At 39.7% G+C, this 10,341-nt stretch overlaps 1 pseudogene; it reads right to left on the bottom strand.

Annotated features, from left to right (window-relative positions):
* Positions 1-7,340: 7,340 nt before the first annotated feature.
* Positions 7,341-9,160, bottom strand: LOC134729776 (rab11 family-interacting protein 1-like; annotated as a pseudogene).
* Between the last annotated feature and the right edge of the window lie 1,181 nt (positions 9,161-10,341).

Here is a 10,341-nt window from a genome sequence, read left to right as displayed (position 1 = left end):
AATGAACATCATTGTACATTAACCTTTATGCACATCTGTAATTATTTCTTTAGAATAAGGTTCCAGAATTAAAATTATTTAGTTTGGATGATGAGAGCATTTATTAGAGCATCTGACAGGTGATGCTGAATTTTCCTCAATACAGTTGTGCAAATTACATTCCCACCAGTAGTGTATAAATGTGAATATCCCTCCATATATTCATCAAAACATGGCCTTTCTAATTTTGTAAATCTCTGCTAATTTAATAGGTAAAAATATACCTTTATTGCTTTAAAATTTTTATTTCTAATTTACACACAGTAAAATTCACTCTTTTTAGTATATGGTTCTATGGGTTTTGACAAATGCACAGTCATGTATCTTCTACACTAGTACCATACAGAGAAGTTCTGTCACTTTAATAATTTCTCTTGGTGGCTCTTTTTGTATTCAACCCCTTACCCCATACTCAATCTCTGGAAACCATCAATTTATTCTTCATCCCTATGGTTTTGCCTTTTCCAGAAGGTCATATAAGTGGAATCAAGCAATATGTAGCCCTTTTGGTCTGGCTTCTTTCACTTAGTAAAACGCAGTCAAGATTCTCCCATGTTTTGTGGATAATTATTTCATTCCTTTTTATCACTGAGTAGTACTTCATTGTGTGGATGTACCACAGTTTTATCATCCATTCACTAACTGATGAACTTGTAAGATGTTTCTAGTTTTGGTAAATATGAACAAATTTGCTATAAACTTTCAGGTATAAGTTTTGTGTGATAAATGCTCATTTTTATAGGGTAAATGCTTTGGAGTGGGAATGAGTGCCAGACTGTTTTCTAAAGTTTCCCTAGCATTTTGCATTCCAATTACAAATATGTGAGAGTTCCAGTAGCTTTGTATCTTTACCAGTATTTAGTAATTTTGTATTATACATATATATGTATGTAAATATATATATATTCATTTAAATTTTAATCATTGTTAGAATTTGTAATTCCCCAATGATATATGGTATTATCTTTTATTTGTTTATAATTGACACATAATTATTTATGGGATACATTGTGATGTTTCAGTACATGTGTACATTGTATAATGATCAAATCAGGATATCACCTCAAACCTTATGATGATCTTACAGTTAAAGATGATATATTCTTGCAAAGTGTCTGTTCAGATCTTTTGCTCCCCTTTTTATTGGATTATTCCTTTTCTTACTGTTTTTATATGTTTTTTAATATATTGATACAAATCCCTTGTCAGATACATTATTTGGAAATAGATTTTCCTAGTCTGTGACTTGTCTTTTCATTCTTTGAACACTGACTTTTTTAGAGCAAAAATTTTAATTTTGATACAATTCACTTTATCAATTTTTTTACTTTTGATGTGCAATGTAAGAACACTTGTCTAACCCAATGTCATGAAGATTATATATTATTTTCATCCAGGAATTTTATAGTTTTAAATTTTACATTTATATCTATGATACTTTTTGAATAAAGGTTTGTATAAAGTTTAGCTATGGGTCAAGGTTCAGTTTTTAAAATATGGCTATCTAATTGTTCTAGTACCATTTGTTGAAAAGATTGTTTCTTTTTTATTGCATTGCTTTTGCACTTCTGTCAAAAAGTCAATTGATTATATTTGTTTGGGTCTAATTCTGGGCTGCCTATTCTGTTCCATTGTTATCCATTCACAAATACCACACTTTCCTAATTATAGGAAGTCTTAAAATTAGATAGTGTGTACAACTTCGTCCATCTCAAAAATCGTGTTGATTACTACTTTGCTTTTCCAGAAATTTTAGAATTGTTGCTTCCTATAAAAAATTCTGCTAGTATATCTGTTGAGTTAGAACTATAGATGAATTTGAAGAAAATTTACATCCTCACAATATTTTGTCTTTAGGCCACAAACATGATATAGCTGTATATTTATTTTGGTCTTGCTTTTTTTTCCACTTTCAGCATACAGATCCTGGACATATTTTATATTTATACCAAATATTTTATATATTTTCTACTGTTGTCAATGGTAGTGGTTTTTAAATTTTCAAACATTCATTACTAGTATATAGAAATAAAATCACTTTTTAAAAATGTAATGGCGTTTATTGTTTTTCAATTTAATAAACCACATTTAGACAACACAATGATTAAAAATGTTGACAATTGGGACGATGTAAATGTAAAGGTAAAGGTAACAATTTTTACCTTGATAATATAAAGTATATGGGGACAGAAGAGGAAGTCTGTAGGAAGGGCAGAGTGGGAATATTAATAGCATCATCTTTTATAGAGAGAACACACTGATGTGATTGAACACCAAATAGGGGTATATGCATCTGAAAGTCACTTTTGGTATGTTGATCTTGTATCCTGCAACTTTGCTAAACTCATTTATTATATGAACTTTTATGTATATTTCTTGGCATTTTCTACATACAGTGGTGTCTGTATAGTTTACTATTTACATGTGAATATGGATAGTTTAATTTCTTCCTTTCCAATTTGCTTGCCTTTTATGTCTTCTTGAAATACTGCATTGGCTAAGACTTGCAGTAAGAAGTTAAAGGGGAGTGTTTGGAGCACACGTATTTGCCAAGTCTCTGATCTTAGTGTGGCTGGGGGGAAGCGTTTAGTATTTCATTAAGTATGATGTTAGCTATAGGTTTTTTGTAGATATTCTTTATCAGTTTAAGAAAATTTCCTACGATTACTAGATTGTTCAGAATTGTTTTAAGATCATGAGTTGATATTTCAATTTTGTTAAATACTTTTTCTGTATCCATTAAGATAATCATGTGTTTTTCTTAGTCAGTCATTGTAGCCCATTGTATTGCTTGATTTTCTTTATTAAGGTATATTCATTCCCATAGAAAATTCATGGCTTTTTTTGTTGTTGTTTGTTTGTTTTTTGGGGGAGGGGTGGTGGGGGGAAGTAGTACCACTTTATTCAGTGTTGTAGGAAATTTCAGGTTACTTCTTAAAAACAAAACCTAGGCAGCCTGGCCAACATGGTGAAACCGCATCTTCACAAAAAATTATGACAATTTGCCAGGTGTGGTGGTGCATGCCTGTAATCCCAGCTACTTGGGAGGCTGAGGCAGGAGGATCCCTTGAACTCGGTGGCAGAGGTACCAGTGAGCCGAGATCGCACCACTGCACTCTCGTCTGAGCGATAGAGTGAGACTCTGCCTCAAAAACAACAATAACAAAAAGAAAAACCTGTGAGGTTGTAGGTTCTTTCCCCTTTTTCCTTTCCTTTTTTTTCCCCCCTTTTTCCTTTTTCCTTTCCTTTTTCTCTCACTCTGTCACCCAACCTGGATGGGAGTGGAGTACAGTGGTGTGATCATGGCCCACTGCAGCCTTAACTTCCTTGGCTCAAGTGATCCTCCTGCCTCAGCCTCCTGAGTAGTTGGGACAACAGGCATGCACTACCATGCCTGGCTAATTTTTTACTTTTTGTAGAGACAGGGTTTTGCCATGTTGCCCAAGCTGGTCTCAAACTCCTGGGCTCAAGAGATCCACCCACCTAGGCCTCCCAAAGTGCTGCGTCTACAGGCGCAAGCCACTGCACTGAGCCCAGGTTACTTCTTAAAACGTGGCCAGGTGCGGCAGCTCACACCCATAATCCCAGCACTTTGGGAGGCTGAGGCAGAAGGATTGCTTGAGTTTGGGAGTTCAAGACCAGCCTGGCTAACACAGCAAGACTCCAGCTATTGGGGTGGCTGAGGTGAGTAGATTGTTTGAGCCTGGGAGGTTGAGGCTGTAGTGAGCCATGATTGCACCACTGCACTCCAGCCTGGGTGCAGAGGGAGACCCTGTCTCCAAAAAGAAAAAATGAAAAAAAAACACATACAAATAAAAACAAACAAAAGAAATAAAAAATTCCCAAAGTAACAAAGCAGGAAATAATAATTCTATAATCCAAAAAACACTGGGTGATCCTTCAGTTGGAGAGAGGAGGAGTCAGTTAAGTAGCTCACACAGTAGATATGGACAAACCAGAGTTGAGGTTGGTTGATGTGGCTTCTAGGAGTTAAGTTCTCCACCTAAGGCAATTGAGGGATAATTAATTGTTCTTGAGGGATAATTAGTCATTCTTGAAAAAAGGAAAAAGTTTGATTGGGAGAAGGCACCTAGGGAGGGAGGATGGTGCATCACTTAATATTAAATTGCCTCCCTACACTATGTGGCTGAGTGTCATGGACCTTCCTCCCTCTCTGCGCCTTTGAACTCCCACTGTTAGCAAAGCTGGAAAGCACACACTTGTATCTCATTCTTACAGGCATGTGTACTACCCCTCAGGGTCCATAGCTGTTCAGTATGGCAAAGGGCAGACTTGCTTTCTCTTCCACTTTGCTGCCTTGATGAGGTTAACATACTGGAATGAAAGAGGAGGGCAGGACATCTGCCAAAGTGCAAGGAATAAGAGTTATTGAAACAATTGGGAAAAGGATTGACACTTCAGGAAGCTGACCTCGAAGTTGACCTCGAACTGTTCACTGGTATTTAATCTGATGCTTCCCTCAAGTCCCGAATACTCTTTCTGGAAGCAGAGAGGTGAGGCCAAGAGTTGTTCTGGCTCCTCCAGGCCACCCCTCCCCCTCCCCCAGGGCCCATCAGGTAAGTGCCTGCAGAAGCTAGAGGCAAGTCCCAGCTCTCTCGTATAGCTGATGTATGCCCTGAGACATACTCCATTTGTAGGATTCTCCTGTGCTCCAATTCACCAAATTCTGCTGATGGCTCAGAGCAGGGTAAAGCTTCTCCTAGATAATCCCTCCCCCAAAATTGAGTCCTCGGGGACAGTTATTTATTGAATAACCTCCAGGTTATCTACTTTGGGAAATGCAGAAATGCTATAAACTGAATTTTTTTCCAGCAGTGGCAGAAGCCAGACACCTTGAAGTCAATTGTCCTTCATTCTCCAGAGTTCCCAAGTGGCATTTCAGAGCACAGGAATTCACTCTTCCACCCAGATATTCCTCTCACACTGAGTCACGCACCCCAGTTTCTAGCAGCAGATATCTCGAAGCCAACCACCCTAATGAAAAATGCGGGTTTCCACACCAGTTTTCCACACCAGCTCTCCAACCATTAAGAGTACACATGCCCCCATGGCACACTTGGGTTATCACAATAAAAATACATTTATATAAAGTAAAAAACATAATGTGGAGCAAATATATACATATACATGTACATTGTTAGAGTTCAAGTGAATATACAGTTTTCAAGTGTGTAAATAAATTTCATAGCACTACAAAAATACAAGTCATCTGAGAGACGTTTACAGTGGTCCCCAAAACTATAGGAGAGAATAAAATAAAATAGCTATAGGTAATTAAAAGCTAATTAGATAAATCAAGTCACAGTTTCATCCTTCAGATTAAGGTGCTCCAATATAATCCATACCACAGCAAACAAAATCCTGAAGAATTCTGCTGCCAATCATCTTGCCTCTTAACCTCAATATAACAAGAACATACATAAAAGAGATTACTGATTTAGTAAATGCTATCGTCTCATACCCCATTCACACCACTGGCCTGTGATATTCTTCCCCTGGGAGAGATGTCAAGATTTAATGAGATTCTATCATAACCTGTAGAAAAAATGAGCAACATGGAAACATTCCAATTCCAGTCTTAGGTGAGTTCCAATGAAATGAGAACTGAACTAGTGCTTTTAGTTAAGGGGAAAAGTGCCCTAGCTTTTAAAAAATATGTCTATAAATCTAGTTTTAAAAACATAGCAATTGGCTGCATGTGGTGGCTCATGCCTATAATCTCAGCATTTTGAGAGGCCGAGGTGAGAGGACTGCTTAAACCCAGGAGTTCAAGACCAGCCTGAACAAAATAGGGAGACCCCCATCTCTACAAAAATAATTTTAAAAAGCTGGGCATGGTGGCATATACCTGTGGTTCCAGGTACCTGGAGGGCTGACGTAGGAGGATTGCCTGAGCCCAGGAGGCCAAAGCTACAGTGAGCTGTGATTGTGCCACTGCACTCCAGCCTGGGCGAGGAGAGCAAGACTCTGTCTCAAAAATAAATACATAAAATACAGCGTCCAAAAGTGTGTCATCTTCTTTCTCTTCACAATTTTATAATAAGGGGGTAAAATGCCTGTGAGTCTATTCATTATGGAAAATAAAAAAGAAACAACCATTTAAGGCTGAGGCATTTTGGTTTTCTGCTGGCTTTTAGATTATTAACTGCATTAAGCCCCTCACTACAACTTCACCAGTATCCTAGAAACAATTTGGGTTTCCTTTTAGGCAGGGACAGGAAGTATTCAAAGGACAGACATATGGACAGAGTTAGGCCCTTCAGGGTTGAAGTCTGTGGTTTCTTGTGTCTCAAGACTCAATGTCTTGAGAAGTTGGTGGACCCTGTCCTCCATCCAAGAAGTGCTGCCAAGGAAACCAGGGGACCTAGCAAAGAGTCAGGAGAAAATGGCCAAAGGAATTCTGACATTCCATACCTCAATGAACTGTTTTCGTGAGTGCTTTGATCACCCTATCCCCTATCAAGGCGCTGAACAGGTGGCCCGCAGGAAATCTGCTGTCGCAAGAGGAGGGCTTTGACTTACTTCCCCTAATTGAGTAAAAAGTGATTCTCTTAATTTCTGTATTCTGTTTTTCATATCACCAGTAGAAGGGTCCTGTGGATCTAAATAGAGCACATTTTAAGGCTAGAGAGTAGTAGAAATTGATGTTTAGACAAGGCAGCTTGTTCAAAATCTGAAAGGCACACCCAGAAGCTTTCTCTAAACATTTTGGCTCCCATAAAAAAAAAAAAAAAAATTAAAAACAGGACCCAAGTCTGAGAAGTTGAGTACATTTACATGGTATCAAAAATTTAGCATCTGCAGCCAAAAGCCACACCTGTGCTACTCAAAAGCTGAGAAAGTACATGTATGTAACACAGCAACTATTGCATGGTCCTTTTCTTATTTAAAGCTTTCTCAGGTAAGTTTTAATAGCTGGAGGATACATATTGAAAAAAATCTCAATATGAAAGAAAGAAAACTTCAGTGTTGAAATACATTAATACCTCCTGTGACATCTGACCTCTGGCTCAGGATCAGAACTTAGGATCACGTCTCTGGTGGCCATAAAATATTTACAATCTAGTTAAAGGCACAGTGGCATTTAAAAATAAAGTCTTGGGGACCCATGGTAAAAGATTCACTGTAATTATTAACCTGGCTTCAATTGGTAGAATTGACTCTTGCCAGATAACATGCGAGGGAGATGGTGATTCGGAACCTGCTAGCTGGTTATGAGGCATAGCGAGTCCTTTACCTCAAGAACAGGTGGAAACAAACTCACGGAAACATGCCCGTGTTTAATTCTGGTGATTTACATCTTTCCCGCATTTTTTGCTAACCTGAGCCAGACTGTGGAGCGTGGGGGTTTCTTCCATGACTGATTGGCAGGTTGTCAGTATAGTCTTCCAGCTCAGGATCCTGGAAATCCCTCTTATTATTATTATTATTGTTTTCTTCTGTTTGAGGAGCAGCTGGATAAGCTCATTCTGGGTTAGCTGTGCATAGGCAAAAGCAGAATCTGAGGGGTTTTCTTGATCGTGGTCTTGTTGTTCAAGTTCTCACTGATGATGGTGGCAGTTCCCAAGCTAGAGATAGCAATCTTGGTGGCCATTGTGTTCATTGGCTTCACAGGATGAAGTCAAGGTTTGACAGCTCTGGTTTTTGGAGCCATCACAGAGAGAATTGGTGATTCTGTTCAGACTTGGATTCTGGGTCAGTTTTTGGTTCTGTGATCTGCACATCTTCAAAGGGGTTCAGGGAGTTACCCCTTCTGGAGACAATAGCTGCAATATCTTTCTCCAATCTTCTCGTAAGGTCTTTAACAGGCCCTGAAGCATGCTACCCAGCTTGACCTCCATAAGCATGCCTTCCTTCTTCTCCAGGATGGTAAGAGGGTTTTCACCTTCACTGTTCTTAGCCATGTCCTTCTTCCCCATCACCCGAGAAAGCAAAGAAGACTCTCGTTATTCTGCTTCTCGCTCTCTTTGGTTTCTTTTGCAGCTTCCAAGTTTGCTGGAGCCATGTTTTCTCTAATGGCCCCACAGAACAGTGGTTGGTAGGATGGCAGAGACATGGACTTCAGAGAGTTCTTGGTAGAAGACTCAAAGAGCCACCTGTCATGAGACATCCCACTTCCTTCCCCAGGTTACTTCCAAGACTGAGCAGCCAGGTTTTTGGTAGATGAGAACAAATGTTTCTTCCTGAAGCCCTGGGGCTTCAGGTAGGAAGAAGGACTGCTATACTTGTTCTCACCCTTGGCTTCTGGCTGCTCCAGTTAAACATGGTTCCCATTGATACAGACATTAGAGTGGGAAAGGACTTCGTTCATAGACCGAAGACCCCCAAGAAAGGAAAGTCCTTCCATTTTGGGAAGGGTGACATTGATTTCGTTTAGCTGCTTAAGATATGTACTTGCTGTTGTCTTGTGAGACATGACATCTGAAGCTGAAGAGGAGTCCCTCTCATTGTTGTCATTGTCCCACCGGGACTGAAAGTCTCCCAGTTGAGGCAGCATTTTAGCTTTGATGTCTGCAGGGCAATCATGGATCAGGAAATTTATGCAAATTAGACTTGGAAAACAAGGTCTTGATCCTTCTTGTCTTTGGACGAAGACTAATCATCACTTTTGACTGAAGGTGTAGTGCTGGAGACTATGTTGGAGGCAGCACCTGATGCACTATCCATATTCTTCCCCTTGATCTTGTCTTCAAGTTTTCCAAATGGATTCCGAGGCTTGTCTTTGATGAAAAGGTCAAACATACTGGCAGTCATGTTGTTTCTCATAAGCTGGATGTCAACCTCAATTTCTCCTCTTTATCCTTCTCTCCTGGTTTGGATTTCAAGGCATACCACTGCATCTTCCTGCTCCCCTAGTCTGGGTGCAGGTCCTGCAGGTACACCTCGGCGAAGCCCAAGTACAGTAGCAGCAGCAGCTCAAAGGTGGCCTCCTCCTCTGACACTGAGGTGGCATACTTCTCCTTACCCACCTGAATCACCGAGTACATGTTGCTTGTACCCTCAGGCTCTTGGTTCTTGGCCCTTGGCCCTATGCCTGCAACACTGTCACCTGCACGTGGATTGGGAACCACATAGCCCCCGGACCTGCTAAGGCCATTAAGGACAGGATGGTGATGCCTCGGCTGACTGACGTGAGAAGATTGTCATGACCCATGGCCTCTACTGCTGTCCTACCAACAGAAAATTCATAATGTTGTGCAGGCGTTACCACTACCTAGTTCCAGAACATTGCCATCACCCCCAAAATAAATCTTGCATTCATTAAGCAGTCACCCCTATTTTCCCCCATCCCTGTCAACCACTGATTTATGTTCTGTCTCTATGGATTCCCCTGTTCCGGATAATTCACGTAAATGGAATAATACAATAGATGCCTTTTATCATGGGTTTCTTTCACTTAGGATGTTTTGTAGGGTAATCCATATAGCATGTATCAGGACTTCATTTTTTTTTTTTTTTTTTGAGATGGAGTTTCATTCTTCTTGCCCAGGCTGGAGTGCAGTGGTGCAGTCTCGGCTCACTTCAACCTCTGCCTTCTAGGTTCAAGCGATTCTCCTGTCTTGGCTTCCCAAGTAGCCAGGATTACAGGCGCCTGGCACCATGCCCAGCTAATTTTTTTGTATTTTTAGTAGAGACAGGGTTTCACCATGTTGGCCGGGCTGGTCTCAAACTCCTGACCTCAGGTGATCCGCCTGCCTCAGCCTCCCAACGTGCTGGGATTACAGGCGTGAGCCACCATAGTCAGCCTTCATTCATTTTCATGGAGAAAAATATTTCATTGTATGAGTATACCACATTTTGTTTATCCATTTATCCATTGATTGGTTGTTTCTACTTTTTTTTTTAGCTATTATGAATAATATTGCTGTGAACATTTGTGTACAAGGTTTTAGTGGACACAAGTTTTTATTTTTCTTGGGTATATATCTAGGAGTGGAATTGCTGCATCATATTGTAATTCTATTCAACTTTTTGAAGAACTTCCCAACTGTTCTCCATGGTGGCTGTGCCATTGTATATTCCTACCAGCAGTGTATGAAGTTACAAATTTCTCCACATCCTGAGAACCCCTTTATTATTTTCTGTTTTTCTTTTTGATTATAGCCATCCTAGTAGGTGTAAAGTGGTATCTCATTGTGATTTTATTTTGCATTTCCCTAAATGATTAATGATATTGAGCATCTTTTCATGTGCTTCTTGGCCATTAGTATATCTTCTTTGAAGAAATGTCTATTCAAGTCTTTGGCAGTTTCTAAATGAGTTATTGTCTTTTTGTTGTTA

This window comes from Pan paniscus, chromosome X (genome assembly GCF_029289425.2).
Source record: "Pan paniscus chromosome X, NHGRI_mPanPan1-v2.0_pri, whole genome shotgun sequence".
Taxonomy (NCBI): domain Eukaryota; kingdom Metazoa; phylum Chordata; class Mammalia; order Primates; family Hominidae; genus Pan; species Pan paniscus.
Note: the sequence above shows the minus strand (reverse complement) of the source record. Positions and strands in the feature narration are given on the sequence as shown.